Source organism: Aquarana catesbeiana, linkage group LG01 (assembly GCF_042186555.1).
Source record: "Aquarana catesbeiana isolate 2022-GZ linkage group LG01, ASM4218655v1, whole genome shotgun sequence".
In the NCBI taxonomy this organism is placed as follows: domain Eukaryota; kingdom Metazoa; phylum Chordata; class Amphibia; order Anura; family Ranidae; genus Aquarana; species Aquarana catesbeiana.
The window spans coordinates 732,677,138-732,691,056 of NC_133324.1; positions in this window are offsets into that span (position 1 = coordinate 732,677,138).

The window sequence follows — 13,919 nt, forward strand, 5'->3', positions numbered from 1 at the left end:
TGTAAAGCTTAATTTTTTGTCTAAAATAACAAACATGTTTTAATGACTCTGCATAGCCTGTTTTTTTATGGTGCAGGAGGGCTGGCTTGCCAGCACCATGGAAACGCATAATGCTGATCCAGAGCTCTGTACAAATGTATACGGTAGGACACTGATTTAAGTGGGTTCTGAGGACTTTGATATGAGCGGGACTCTGTAGACTCCAGTTTGAGGAGGCTCTGTGGACTCTGGCGTAGGGGGCTCTGTGGACATGGTGTGAGGGGGCTCTGTGGACACTGGTGCGAGGGGGCTCTGAGGTCTCTGAATTGAGGGGGATATGAGGATTCTGTTGTGGGCAGGGAGGGGGGAGGCTCTGAAGACACTGGGGTGAGGTCTTTGATAGTGAGAAGGGCTCAGAGGACTCTGGTGTGGGGGGGTGGGCTCTAAGAATTCTGGTATGGGGATGCTCTGAAGACTCTGGTGTGTAGGGGTCTCTGAGGATTTTGCTGTTGACAAGGGCTCCGAGGCGCTAGGAAAGAGTAGATAGGTGACAGTCAGAAAAGGGTAGAGGGGGAAGTGCCAGGGAGGCCAATGCAGGGCTGGAGCATCCCAATAAGTACAATCCATTGAGTGACATTGGTGAAACCAGGGACCAGCACTGCTGGAGCTGAGGGACTCTCCTAGTTGCTGGGGGAAGAACTCCTCCAGTGAGAGTCGGGGGGAAGCGAAGGGAAAGGAAAGACAGATTCTGGTGGTAGGGGACTCAATTCTTAGAAGGACAGAGAGGCCAATCTGTAAGACAGAAAGCGCCGAACTGTATGTTGTCTACTGGGCGCTCAGGTTCGGCACATCACGGATCTGGTGGACAGATTATTGGGAAGGGCTGGGGAAGACCCAGCTGTCATGGTGCATGTTGGCACCAATGAAAAAGTCAGAGGCAGATGGAGTGTCCTAAAGAACAATTTTAGGGACTTGGGAGCTAAATTGAGGAAAAGGACCTCCAAGGTAGTATTCTCAGGAATACTACTGGTACATCGAGCCACACCAGAAAGGCAGAGGGAGATTAGGGAAGTAAGCAAGTGGCTGAAGAGCTGGTGTAGTAAGGAGGGGTTTGAGTTCCTGGAGGATTGGGCCAACTTCTCAGTCGATAACCAGTACTATAGAAGGGATGGACTGCACCTAAATGAGGAGGGTGCAGATCAGCTGGGAATGAAGATGGCCAAAAAGTTAGAGGGGTTTTAAAACTAGGCAATAGGGGGGAGGGTCCAGAGGTAGAGATAGTCAGCGCGGAACATATTCCAGAGGGTAGTATTCGGGGCATTAGTGGTAGGTTGACCAAAGCACATAAACCCAAGGTAAGTATAGTAGCAAGTCCTAGTTGCAATCTCGGAACACCTAAGAGGATAATATGCGACTGGTCTAAACTACGTGGTATGTTCACCAATACCAGGAGCCTGGCGGACAAGATGGGTGAACTAGAGATACTGTTGTACAAGGAGGATTTGGATTTTGTAGGATTTTCAGAGACCTGGTTCAACAGCTCTCATGATTGTCTGTCAAACATTCAAGGGTATACCCTTTATCGTAAGGATAGAGAGGTTAAAAAAGGGGGAGGGGTATGCCTATATATCAAAAATAATGTACAAGTGAATGTGAGAGATGACATCACTAAGGGAGCTAGGGAGGAGGTGGAATCCTTATGGGTAGAGCTCCAAAGGGATGAAGCTAAGGGGAAAATAATACTGGGAGTATGCTATAGGCCCCCTAACCCGAGGGAGGAAGGGGAGACAGATCTCCTATCACAATTTGGATTAGAAGCAAGGATGGGAAGTGTTATCATAATGGGGGATTTTAATTATCCAGACATAGACTGGGCGGAGGGAACCACGCATTCATCTAAGGCTCGCCAGTTCCTAAATGTCTTGCAGGACAATTTTATGGGTCAGATGGTAGACGCAACAACTAGAAATAAAGCATTACTGGATCTACTGATTACCAACAATACAGACCTGATCATGGATGTGGAAATACGGGGCAACAGCGATCACAGGTCAATTGGCTTCTGTATAAATCACACAAATAGGAAACATAAGGGGAATACAAAGACACTGAATTTCAAAAGAGCCAACTTCCCTAAACTACAAACCATGCTACAAAGCATAAATTGGGATGAAATCTTAGGAACAAAGAACTCGGAGGAGAGATGGGTTTGCTTTAAGAGCATATTAAATATGGGCATTAGCCAATGCATCCTATGGGGTAATAAATTTAAAAGAGCAAACAAAAGTCCTGGATGGCTTAACTCCAATGTAAAAATGCATATAAAAGCAAAGGAGAAGGCCTTCAAAAAATACAAGGTTGAGGGATCATCATCAGCATTCAGACTTTATAAAGAATGCAACAAGAAATATAAGGGTGCAATAAGGATGGCTAAGATAGAACATGAAAGACACATTACTGAGGAGAGGAAAAAAAAAATCCCAAGAAATTCTTTAAGTATGTAAACAGTAAAAAAGGGAGGACAGACTATATTGGCCCCATAAAGAATGAGGAAGGACATCTGGTTACAAAGGATGGGGAGATGGCAAAGATATTGAATTTATTCTTCTCCTCAGTCTTCACGAGGGAATCAAGAGCTTCAGTAAACAAAACTGCAGTGTTTATCCTCATGACACATCACAGGAAGCACCTCCATGGTTAACAGAGGACAGAATTAAAATTAGACTTGTGAAACTTAACATTAATAAATCACCGGGACCAGATGGCTTGCACCCGAGGGTACTTAGGGAACTCAGTCAAGTAATTGCCATACCATTGTTCCTAATTTTTACTGACAGTCTACTGACTGGAATGGTACCAGCTGATTGGAGAAAAGCCAATGTAGCACAAATATTGAAAAAGGGCCCAAAATACATCCCTGGGAATTACAGACCAGTTAGCCTAACATCAATATTATGTAAACTATTGGAGGGGATGATAAGGGACTATATACAAGATTTTAGTAATGAGAACAGTATGATTATCATTAGCAGTAATCAGCATGGATTCATGAAGAATCGTTCTTGTCAAACCAAAATCTATGAACCTTCTATGAGGAGGTGAGTTGCCATCTAGATAAAGGAAGGCCCATAGACGTGGTGTATCTGGATTTTGCAAAAGCATTTGACACAGTTCCCCATAAACGTTTATTGTACAAAATAAGGTCCGTTGGCATGGACCATAGGGTGAGTACATGGATTGAAAACTGGCTACAAGGGCGAATTCAGAGGGTGGTGATAAATGGGGAGTACTCGGAATGGTCAGGGGTGGGTAGTGGGGGCCCCCAGGGTTCTGTGCTGGGACCAATCCTTTTTAATTTGCTCATAAACGACCTGGAAGATGGGGTAAACAGTTCAATCTCTGTATTTGCGAACGATACTAAGCTAAGCAGAGCAATAACTTCTCCGCAGGATGTGGAAACTTTGCAAAAAGATCTGAACAAATTAATGGGGTGGGCAACTACATGGCAAATGAGGTTCAATGTAGAAGAATGTAAAATAATGCATTTGGGTGGCAAAAAAATTAATGCAATCTATACACTGGGGGGAGAACCTCTGGGGGAATCTAGGATGGAAAGTGACCTGGGGGTCCTAGTAGATGATCGGCTCAGCAATGGCATGCAATGCCAAGCTGCTGCTAACAAAGCAAACAGAATATTGGCATGCATTAAAAAGGGGATTAATTCCAGAGATAAAATTATAATTCTCCCGCTCTACAAGACTCTGGTCCGGCCGCATCTAGAGTATGCTGTCCAGTTCTGGGCACCAAACCTCAGGAAGGATGTACTGGAAATGGAGCGAGTACAAAGAAGGGCAACAAAGCTAATAAAGGGTCTGGAGGATATTAGTTATGAGGAAAGGTTGCGAGCACTGAACTTATTCTCTCTGGAGAAGAGACGCTTGAGATGGGATATGATTTCAATATATAAATACCATACTGGTGACCCCACAATAGGGATACAACTTTTTCGCAGAAGGGAGTTTAACAAGACTCATGGTCACTCATTAAAATTAGAAGAAAAGAGGCTTAACCTTAAACTACGTAGAGGGTTCTTTACTGTAGGAGCAGCAAGGATGTGGAATTCCCTTCCACAGGCGGTGGTCTCAGCGAGGCGCATTGATAGTTTCAAGAAACTATTAGATAAGCACCTGAATGGCCGCAACATACAGGGATATACAAAGTAATAATGACATATAATCACACACATAGGTTGGACTTGATGGACTTGTGTCTTTTTTCAACCTCACCTACTATGTAACTATGTAACTCTGATGTAGAGAACACTGGTGTTGGGGCTCCAAGGACACTGGTGTGATGGGGCTCTGAGGACTCTGATGTGAGGGGGCACTAATGACACTGATGTGAGGGTGCTCTGGGGACTCATGTAAGGGGGCCCTGAGGAAATTGATGTGAAGGGACTCTTAGAACACTGTCAAAATACTTATATGAGGTTACCCGAGGACACTAATGTGAGGGAGCTCTGAATTGAAGCAGGGCTGAGGGATGCAAAGGGTGCACTGAGTAATCCGATGTGAGGGGGGCTGTCCAGAATCTAATGCGAGAAGGAGCTCTGAGGACACTGCTGTGAAGGGGATTCATGGATTCTGATGTGAGGAGGCTTTGAGGACACTGAGCTGAGTGGGCTTTGATGTAAAGGTGGGGTTCTGATGTAAAGAGGAGCTTCTGATAGAGATGGGATTCTGAGGTGAAGCGGCGTCCAATGGGAAGGGCGTTCCTGATGTGAAAAGTCTTTTTTTTCTTTAAAAAAATAACAAGTATTTGTCATACTTACCTGCTCTGTGTAGTGGTTTTGCACAGAGCAGCCCAGATTCTCCTCTTCTTGGGTCCCTCGCTGGTGCTTCTGGCCCCTCCATCCTGCCGAATGCTCCCACAGCAAGCAGCTTGCTGTGGGGGCACCCAAGTCGAGCCTCTGGTCTGTATGTCCATTCAGACAAGGAGCTGAGGTTCGGTCCTGCCCCCTCTCTCCCCTCATTGGCTCACGGACTTTGATTGACAGCAGTGGAAGCCAATGGCGCCACGCTGCCATTTCAGTCAATGAGGAGGGAGAGTCCCGGGCAGCTGAGACACTCCTGCAACATTGCTGAGATGGGCTCAGTTAAGTATCAGGGGGGCTGAGCATGCATTAAGATAAAAAAACCTTCTGACTTTACAACCACTTTAAACTGCTACTCACATAATCTGGTGTAGCTTTGCATAGTAACCAACAACCTTCCAGGTTTTAGCCCAAGTTCACAGTGAGCTGCAGGAATGAAGCATGATTACACTCCCGCATGTCAGCCCCAGTTTCGGCCACAATTTCAGAGACATGTGTGCAGGTTTGTGAATGTAAATCGCAGCCGAAATCGCAAAAAGTAGTACAGAGACTACTTTTTAAAATTGGTGCAGCGCCGCAGATGTGGCGTTACACCGATTAGGACAATGCCATTGTCGGCAATTGCCGCCGATTTGAGCTCAAAGCTTAACCGCTTCCCAACCAGCTTCTGCAGTTTTACTGTGGCAGAATGGCACGTGTGGGTAAAGCGACTTTACCTTACGGCGGCCGCGACAATCCGATTAGTTTTAGAACCGATCAGTCCCCAGGCCCAGGCCTGGACCTGCTGATCTGTTCTGACAAATGAAATGAAAGTGACGTCATCTCCCCTCGTGGAACTCTTTTATATTCCAGAGAGAGGAGAGAGGACATCCAAACGTGAGTTGCACCAAAACTACACTGACACACATTTCACCCCCCCGATCACCCCCCCGATCGCCCCCCCAGTTAACCTGTTCACCCCCTGTCACTGTGTCACCCAGTGCAGTTTTCATATTTTTCTTTGATCACTGTACTGGTGTCATTTGTGACACTAATCAGCGTTAGGGTATTTAGTAGTAGCCCCAGATAGGTCTAGGGACCCCCCCAAACCCCCCTAATAAAGGTTTAATCCCTTGATCACCCCCTGTCACCAGTGATCACCGTATTAGTGTTATGGGTGTTATTAGTGTTATGGGTGATGCTGGTTAGCTAGTTATTTTTTTATAGCGTCAGGGCACCCACCATATATTACCCAATAAAGGTTTAACCCCCTGATCACCCGGCGGGTGACATCAGTTAGGTTTTAGCGTCAGTCAGGGTCTGCGTCGCCCCAGAGTCAGAATAGTGCCAGTAGTGCTAACACCCACGCACGCACCATACACCTCCCTTAGTAGTATAGTATCTGAACAGATCGATATCTTTGATCTAACCAGAACTATATTAGCGTCCCTAATAGTTTAGGGTTCCCAAAAACGCAGCGTTAGTGGGATCAGCCCAGATACCTGCTAGCACCTACGTTTAGCCCCTCTGCTCAGCCTAGCCCACCCAAGTTCAATATCAATCGATCACTGTCACTTACAAAACACTAAACACATAACTGCAGCATTTGCAGAGTCAGACCTGATCCCTGCGAACGTTAACAGTTTTTTGGTAGCATTTGAAGCAGTCGCTGACAGTCAGGTTCTTTTTTTTCCTGTGAGTCTCACTAGTGTACCAGTACATTTAGAGGCCAAAATTTCCAATTGAAGGTACACTAGTGAAGAGGCCTACACATTTCTAAGCATGACAGAGGAGAGTGAAGAGGAAGTCGCCCATCTGTCAGATTCAGGCTCAGAATATGAACCTGTAGACAGCAGCGGCACCCTGACAGCTCTGATGACGGAACAGTGGTCCCTGCCAAGGTCAACTGGTGAACTGGCAAGCACCAGCGGCCTAGTACATCCTGGTTGTACATCCAGCACTGCAGTAACATGTGGTGACGTGGCGAGTCCCATAAGTACAGTTCAAGCTGGTGAGGTGGCTAGCACAACTAGTGTCCTGCAGCACCCACTAAGACAAAGGCAGGCCTGTCATGCCCACAGTGCCCTTCCTGCTGCATTTGCCAAACCAAATTGGGAGCCCACCACTTCTGCAGCACTCGTACTTCCCCCATTCACTGGCCAACCCGGAATTCAGGTGGAAACGGTTGATTTTACGTCACTTGATTTTTATTTACTGTTTTTCACAGAAGATCTCTATAGATCTCTTGTGGACCAAAGCAATTTGTATGCTGGTCAATTCATCGCCGCTAATCCCCAGTAGACCCTTGCCAGAGATTGGAGACCTATTATGGTCTCCGAATTTAAGACCTTCCTGGGCCTATCCCTTCTCATGGGCATAACTAAAAAAAGTGAGTTGTGGTCATATTGGTCCACTGACCCAATTCACAATATGCCCTTGTTCTCTGCCTCCATGACCAGGACACGATAGGAGCAGATCTTGTGGTTCATGCATTTCAATGACAATGGACTCTGTCGTCCTCGGGGTGACCCTGAATACGACTGGCTCTACAAAATTCGGCCCCTCGTAAACCACTTCAACCAGCAGTTTGCAGCCTTGTTTTACTCTTGATCAAGTTGTCTGCGTTGATGAGTCCCTGATTAAGTTTTCTGGCTGCTTGTCATTCAAACAGTATCTTCCCAGCAAGCGTGCCAGATATGGGGTCAAGATGTATAAGCTCTGTGACAGGGCAACAGGCTATACATATTGTTTTATGGTTTACAAGGGAAGAGATAGTCACGTAGAGCCAGAGAACTGCCCAGACTACATAGGGAGCGCTAGTAAGATTGTGTGGGATTTGGTGTCATCCTTATTCAGAAAGGGGTACCACTTGTATGTGGACAATTATTACACAAGCGTGCCACTTTTTAGTCACTTTTTAGTTACTTTTTAGTCACTTGTTTGATCATGGAATTGGCGCATGTGGCACCACGCGATCTAATCGCCGGGGCTTACCCCAGCAGATTATAGATTCCCATCTTAGGCTGGGGGAGAGAGCCTGCTTGAAGTGTAATAATTTGCTCGCTGTGAAGTGGAGGGATAACAAGAATGTTTTCGTTCTGTCCTCCCTTCACGCAGACACGACGGTCCAAATTCAAATGGCGATTGGTGTTGTGGAGAAAACCCTCTGTGTCCATGAATATAACCTTAATATGGGACGGGCGGACCTCAACGACCAGTTGTTGGCGTTGTACCTAATTGTCCGTAAAGCCAGACGCTGGTATAAAAAAGTGTCTGTATATTTATTCCAATTGGCTCTGCTGAATGCTTATGTGCTATACAAAGCTTCAGGATGAACTGGATCCTTCCTTAAATTCCAGGAAGAGATAATCACAGCCCTTCTGTTTCCAGACGATACTGTGGCCCAACTTCCCAATCCAAATGTAGTGAGCCGGCTGCATGAGAGGCATTTTCCGTATGGCCTCCCTGGTACCCCCACTCAAAGAAATCCCCAAAATAGATGCCGTGTCTATAGAAAGTGCGGATTTAGGTGTGACACATGCTTTTATTGTCCCTTCTGTCCTGACCAACCTGGTCTTTGCATTGGTGAATGTTTCGAACACTACCACACACTAGTGGAGTAATAGCGTAGGGTACAGCATTGCACAGTCCTAGGGCACACTTACACAGAGTCTTGAAAGATGAGATGGCCATCTCATTTTGAGAGACCCTAATCTGGAACGTTTACAGTTTATATAAAAGTGAAAACAAACACACAAAAAAAAATGCCCAAAATAGTTGTGGTTTTATTTTTCTTCTCTCTCTATTGTTCTCTCTCTTATGGCTGCATAAAAAAAAGAACACTACAATATATGCCCAACAAGGACCAGCAATGTACTGGTATGTTGCTGGACTTTGAGTGGTTATACCAGAAAGATGCCTGCAGGTTTAGGTATCATTTTGGTATCATTCTTTTCAGCCAGTAGTCGCTTTCCTGTAAAAGCAGTCCTAGTGGCTAATTAGCCTCTAGACTGCTTTTACAAGCAGTGGGAGGGAAATTAGCCCCCCACCCTACCGTCTTCCATGGTTTTCTTGGGCTCTCCTGTCCCAACAGGGAACCTGAGAATGCAGCTGGTGGTTCCGCCAGCTGACCATAGAGCTGATTGGAGACCGGAATGGCTCCAATCTTCTCTATGGCCTAAGAAACCGGAATCTATGAGCATTTCATGACTTAGTTTTCGCCAGATGTAAACAGCGTCATTGGGAAATCGGGAAAGCATTTTAACACATCGATCTTGGTGTGGTCAGATGCTTTGAAGGCAGAGGAGAGATCTAGGGTCTAATAGACCCCAATTTTTTCAAAAAAGAGTACCTGTCACTACCTATTTCTATCATAGGGGATATTTACATTCCCTGAGATAACAATAAAAATGATAAAAAAAATAAAGATGAAAGGAACAGTTAAAATAAAATAAAAAAGCAAAATTAAAAAATAATAATAAAAAAACCACCCCTATTCCCCCGTGCTCATGGGCAAAGGCGAACACAAGCGTAGGTCTGGTGTCATATGTAAACAGCAATTGCACCATGTGAGGTATCACCACGAAGGTCAGATCAAGGGCAGTAATTTAACAGTAGACCTCCTCTGTAAATCTAAAGTGGTAACCTGTAAAAGATTTTAAAGGCTTTTAAAAATGTATGTAGTTTGTCACTGATGCACATTTGTGCGCAATTTTAAAGCATGTCATGTTTGGTATCCATGTACTCAGCATAAGATCATCTTTTTTATTTCATTAAACATTTGGGCAATATAGTGTGTTTTAGTGTATTAGAATAAAAAAAAGTGTTTTTTTTCCAAAAAATTGTGTTTGAAAAATCACTGCGCAAATAATGTTTAAAAAAAAATTGCAACACCCACTATTTTAATCTGTAGGGCCTTGCTTTAAAAAAATACATAATATTTGGGGGTTCAAAGTAATTTTCTAGCAAAAAAAAATGTTTCATGTAAACAAAAAGTGTCAGAAAGGCTTTGTCTTCAAGTGGTTAGAAGAGTGGGTGATGTGTGACATAAGCTTCTAATGTTGTGCATAAAATGCCAGGACAGTTCAAACACCCCCAAATGACCCCTTTTGGAAAGTAGACACCCCAAGCTATTTGCTGATAGGCATGTTCAGTCCATGGAATATTTTATATTTTGCCACAAGTTTCGGGAAAATGACAAACTTTTTTTTTTTGCACAAAGTTGTCACTAAATGATATATTGCTCAAACACGCCATGGGCATATGTGGAATTACACCCCAAAATACATTCTGGTGCTTCTCCTGAGTACAGGGATACCTCATGTGTGAGACTTTTTGGCAGCCTAGCCGTGTACAGGACCCCGAAAACCAAGCACCGCCTTCAGGCTTTCTATGGGCGTAAAATGGTGATTTCACTTCCTCACTACCTATCACAGTTTTGAAGGCCATAAAAATGTTAAGATAGCACAAAACCCCCACAAATTACCCCATTTTGGAAAGTAGACAAGCTATTTGCTGAGAGGCATGTTGTCTCCATGGAATATTTTATATTTTGCCACAAGTTTCAGGAAAACTACATTTTTTTTTTTTTTTTTTAATTTATTTTTACACAGTTGTCACTAAATGATATATTGTTCAAACATGGCATGGTTATATGTGGAATTACACCCCAAAATACATTCTGCTACTTCTCCTGAGCATGGCAATGCCACATGTGTGAGACTTTTTAGGAGCCTAGCCACGTACAGGACCCCAAAAACCAAGCACCGCTTTAGCTTTCTAAAGGCGTAAAATAGTGATTTTACTCCTCACTACCTATCACAGTTACGGAGGCCCTGAAATGTCCAGATAGCACAACCCCCCCCCAAATGACCTCATTTTGGAAAGTAGACACCCCAAGGTATTTGGCATGGTGAATATTTTGCAGCTCTCATTTGTTTTTGTAAATGAAGAAAGATAAGAAAAAATTTTTTTTTTCTTTTTTCAGTTTTCAAAACTTTGTGACAAAAAGCGAGATCTGCAAAATACTCAACATGCCTGTCAGCAAATAGCTTGGGGTTTCTACTTTCCAAAATGGGGATATTTTGTGGGTTTTGTGCTATCTGGGCATTTCATGGCCTCCGAAACTGTCTTAGCAGTGAGGAGTGAAATCAAAACTTTACGCCCTTAGAAAGCCTGAAGGCTTTTCGGTGTCCTGTACGTGGTTAGACTGCCAAAAAGTGCCCCAAAAAATCTTTCATTTTCCTGAAACTTGTGGCAAAATATAGAATATTCAGTGGACTCAACATGCCTCTCAGCAAATAGCTTGAAGTGTCTTCTTTCCAAAATGGGATCAATGGGGGGGGGGGTTGTGCTATCTTGACATTTCATGGCCTCCGAACCTGTGATAGGTAGTGAGGAAGTGAAATCACCATTTTACGCCCTTAGAAAGCCTGAAGGCGGTGATTGGTTTTCGGGGTCCTGTACACGGCTAGGCTCCCAAAAACTCTCACACATGTGGTGTCCTCGTACCCAGGAGAAGCAGCAGAATGTATTTTGGGGTGTAATTTCACATATGCCCATGGCATGTTTGAGCAATATATCATTTAGTGATAACTTTGTGCAAAAAAAAAAAAGTTTGTAATTTTCCTGCAACATGTGGCAAAATATAAAATATTCTGTGGACTCAACATGCCTCTCAGCAAATAGCTTGGGGTGTCTACTTTCCAAAATGGGGTCATTCCCATCCACATATAACCATGGCATCTGTGAGCAGTATATCATTTAGTGACAACTTTGTGTAATTTTTTTTGTCATTTTTCAATCACTTGTGACAAAAAAATAAAATATTCAATGTTTGAGCAATATATCATTTAGTGACAACGTTCTGCAAAAAAAAAAAAAAAAAAAAAAAAAAAAAAACAGTTTGTAATTTTCCTGCAACTTGTGGCAAAATACAAAGTATTCCATGGACTCAACATGCCTCTCAGCAATTTCCTTGAGTGTCTACTTTCCAAAATGGGCTCGTTTGGGGGGGGGGGGTTGTACAGCCCTGCCATTTTAGCACCTCAAGAAATGAGACTAAGTCATAAACTAAAAGCTGTGTATACCCTAGTTTGTAGACGCTATAACTTTTGCACAAACCAATAAATATATATTTTACCAAAGACATGTGGCTGAATACATTTTGGCCTAAATGTATGACTAAAACTGAGTTTATTGGATTTTTTAATAACAAAAAGTAAAAAATATCATTTTTTTTTCAGAATTTTCGGTCTGTTTACATTTATATCGCAAAAAATAAAAATTGCAGAGGCAATCAAACACCATCAAAAGAAAGCTCTATTTGTGGGGAAAAAAGGATACAAATTACGTTTGGGTATAGCATTGCATGACCGCGCAATTACCAGTTAAACCAGCACAGTGCCAAATTGTAAAAAGTGCTCTGGTCATTGAGCAGCCAAATCTTCTGGGGCTGAAGTGGTTAATTAAACAAGCTGAAGTTAGAAGCTGATTGGTTACTACACACAGCTGCACCAAATTCTGTGTGCACCAGTTTTGGTAAAGCTCACCCACAATACATTGCATGGGGCATCACAAATCGTAGCTTCCAAAAGAACCCAGATGCTCAAGGATAAAAAATGATTCAGCAGCTAACCATTCAGAACATTGTAAACGTTGTTAAAAAAAAAGGCAATGGCTGTAGTAATTTTTGCATTTTTTAACCCCTTATCTAAATGATTTTATATATATATATATATAATATATATATATACATATAAACACTTTTTCACAGACTTGCATATAAGTGAGTCCAGTTTGTAAATATTTTTCATCATCTTATGTTAAATTAATAAGGGTAGAATATTGATCCTTGTACCTAGCTAATGTGTGTTAAGTGTATGCCTTGACTCTGGCTTCTCTAAACCTTTTTTACCTTCTGTCATTCATTATAAATGTTTTTCCTTATTTGAATACAAAACATTCCTTCTTTAGCAACATGCAGGGTAGGCAATATCACAAGCACTCAACCTGACGTAATAAAAATATGACTAACACATTAAAATTACATTTACTGTCATAGAAACATTTTCAGTGCTGTGCTAAAAATGTTCCTAACATCAAAGAAACATAAAGGATGCACAAAAGCCTGAGATTTGAATTGACAGGAGAACATGACTGGATCAGTAGAAGTGGATTCATACAATACCTTTGATCACTTCAATCATTAATATATGGCGAGCCATTTGCAGGCAAAGTTGGTTTAAAACACCCTAATCTGCCTTGGAGTATGTGTAGTCAAATGTATAACATGGCTTTGTATATACAGGTGCATCTCAAAAAATGATAATATCATCAAAAAGTTCATTTATTTCAGTAATTCAGTTTAAAAAGGGAAACTCATATATTATATAGATTTATTACACACAGAGTGATATATTTCAAGCATTTATTTCTTTTAATTTCAAGGATTATGGCTTACAGCTAGTGAAAACCCCAAGTATGTCTGAAAATTAGAACATTGTGAAAAAGTTCAATATTATAGACTCATGGGGTTTGATTTACTAAAGGCAAATCCACTTTGCACTACAAGTGCAGTCGCTTTAGATCTGAGGGGAAGATCTGAAATCAGGGGACGCTCTGCTGGTTTTATCATCCAATCATGTACAAGCAAAAATACAGTTTTTTTCATTTCCTTGCATGTCCCCCTCAGATCTATAGTGACTGCACTTCCAAGTGCATTTGCAGTGCCCTTTTAGTGCAAAGTGGATTTGCCTTTAGTAAATAAACCCCATGGTGTCAAACTCTAATCAGCTAATTAACTCAAAACACCTGTAGAGGTTTCCTGAGCCTTTAAATGGTCTCAGTCTGGTTCAGTAGGTTACACAATCATGGGGAAGACTTCTGACTTCATAGTTGTCCAGAAGACAGTCATTGACACCCTTCACAAGGAGGGTTAGTCACAAAATGTCATTGCTAAAGAAGCTGGCTGTTCACAGAGTGCTGTATCCACGGATATTAATAGTAAGTTGAGTGGAAGAAAAAGTGTGGTATAAAATGGTTCACAAGCAACAGGGATAACCACAGCCTTGAGAGGATTGTGAAGCAA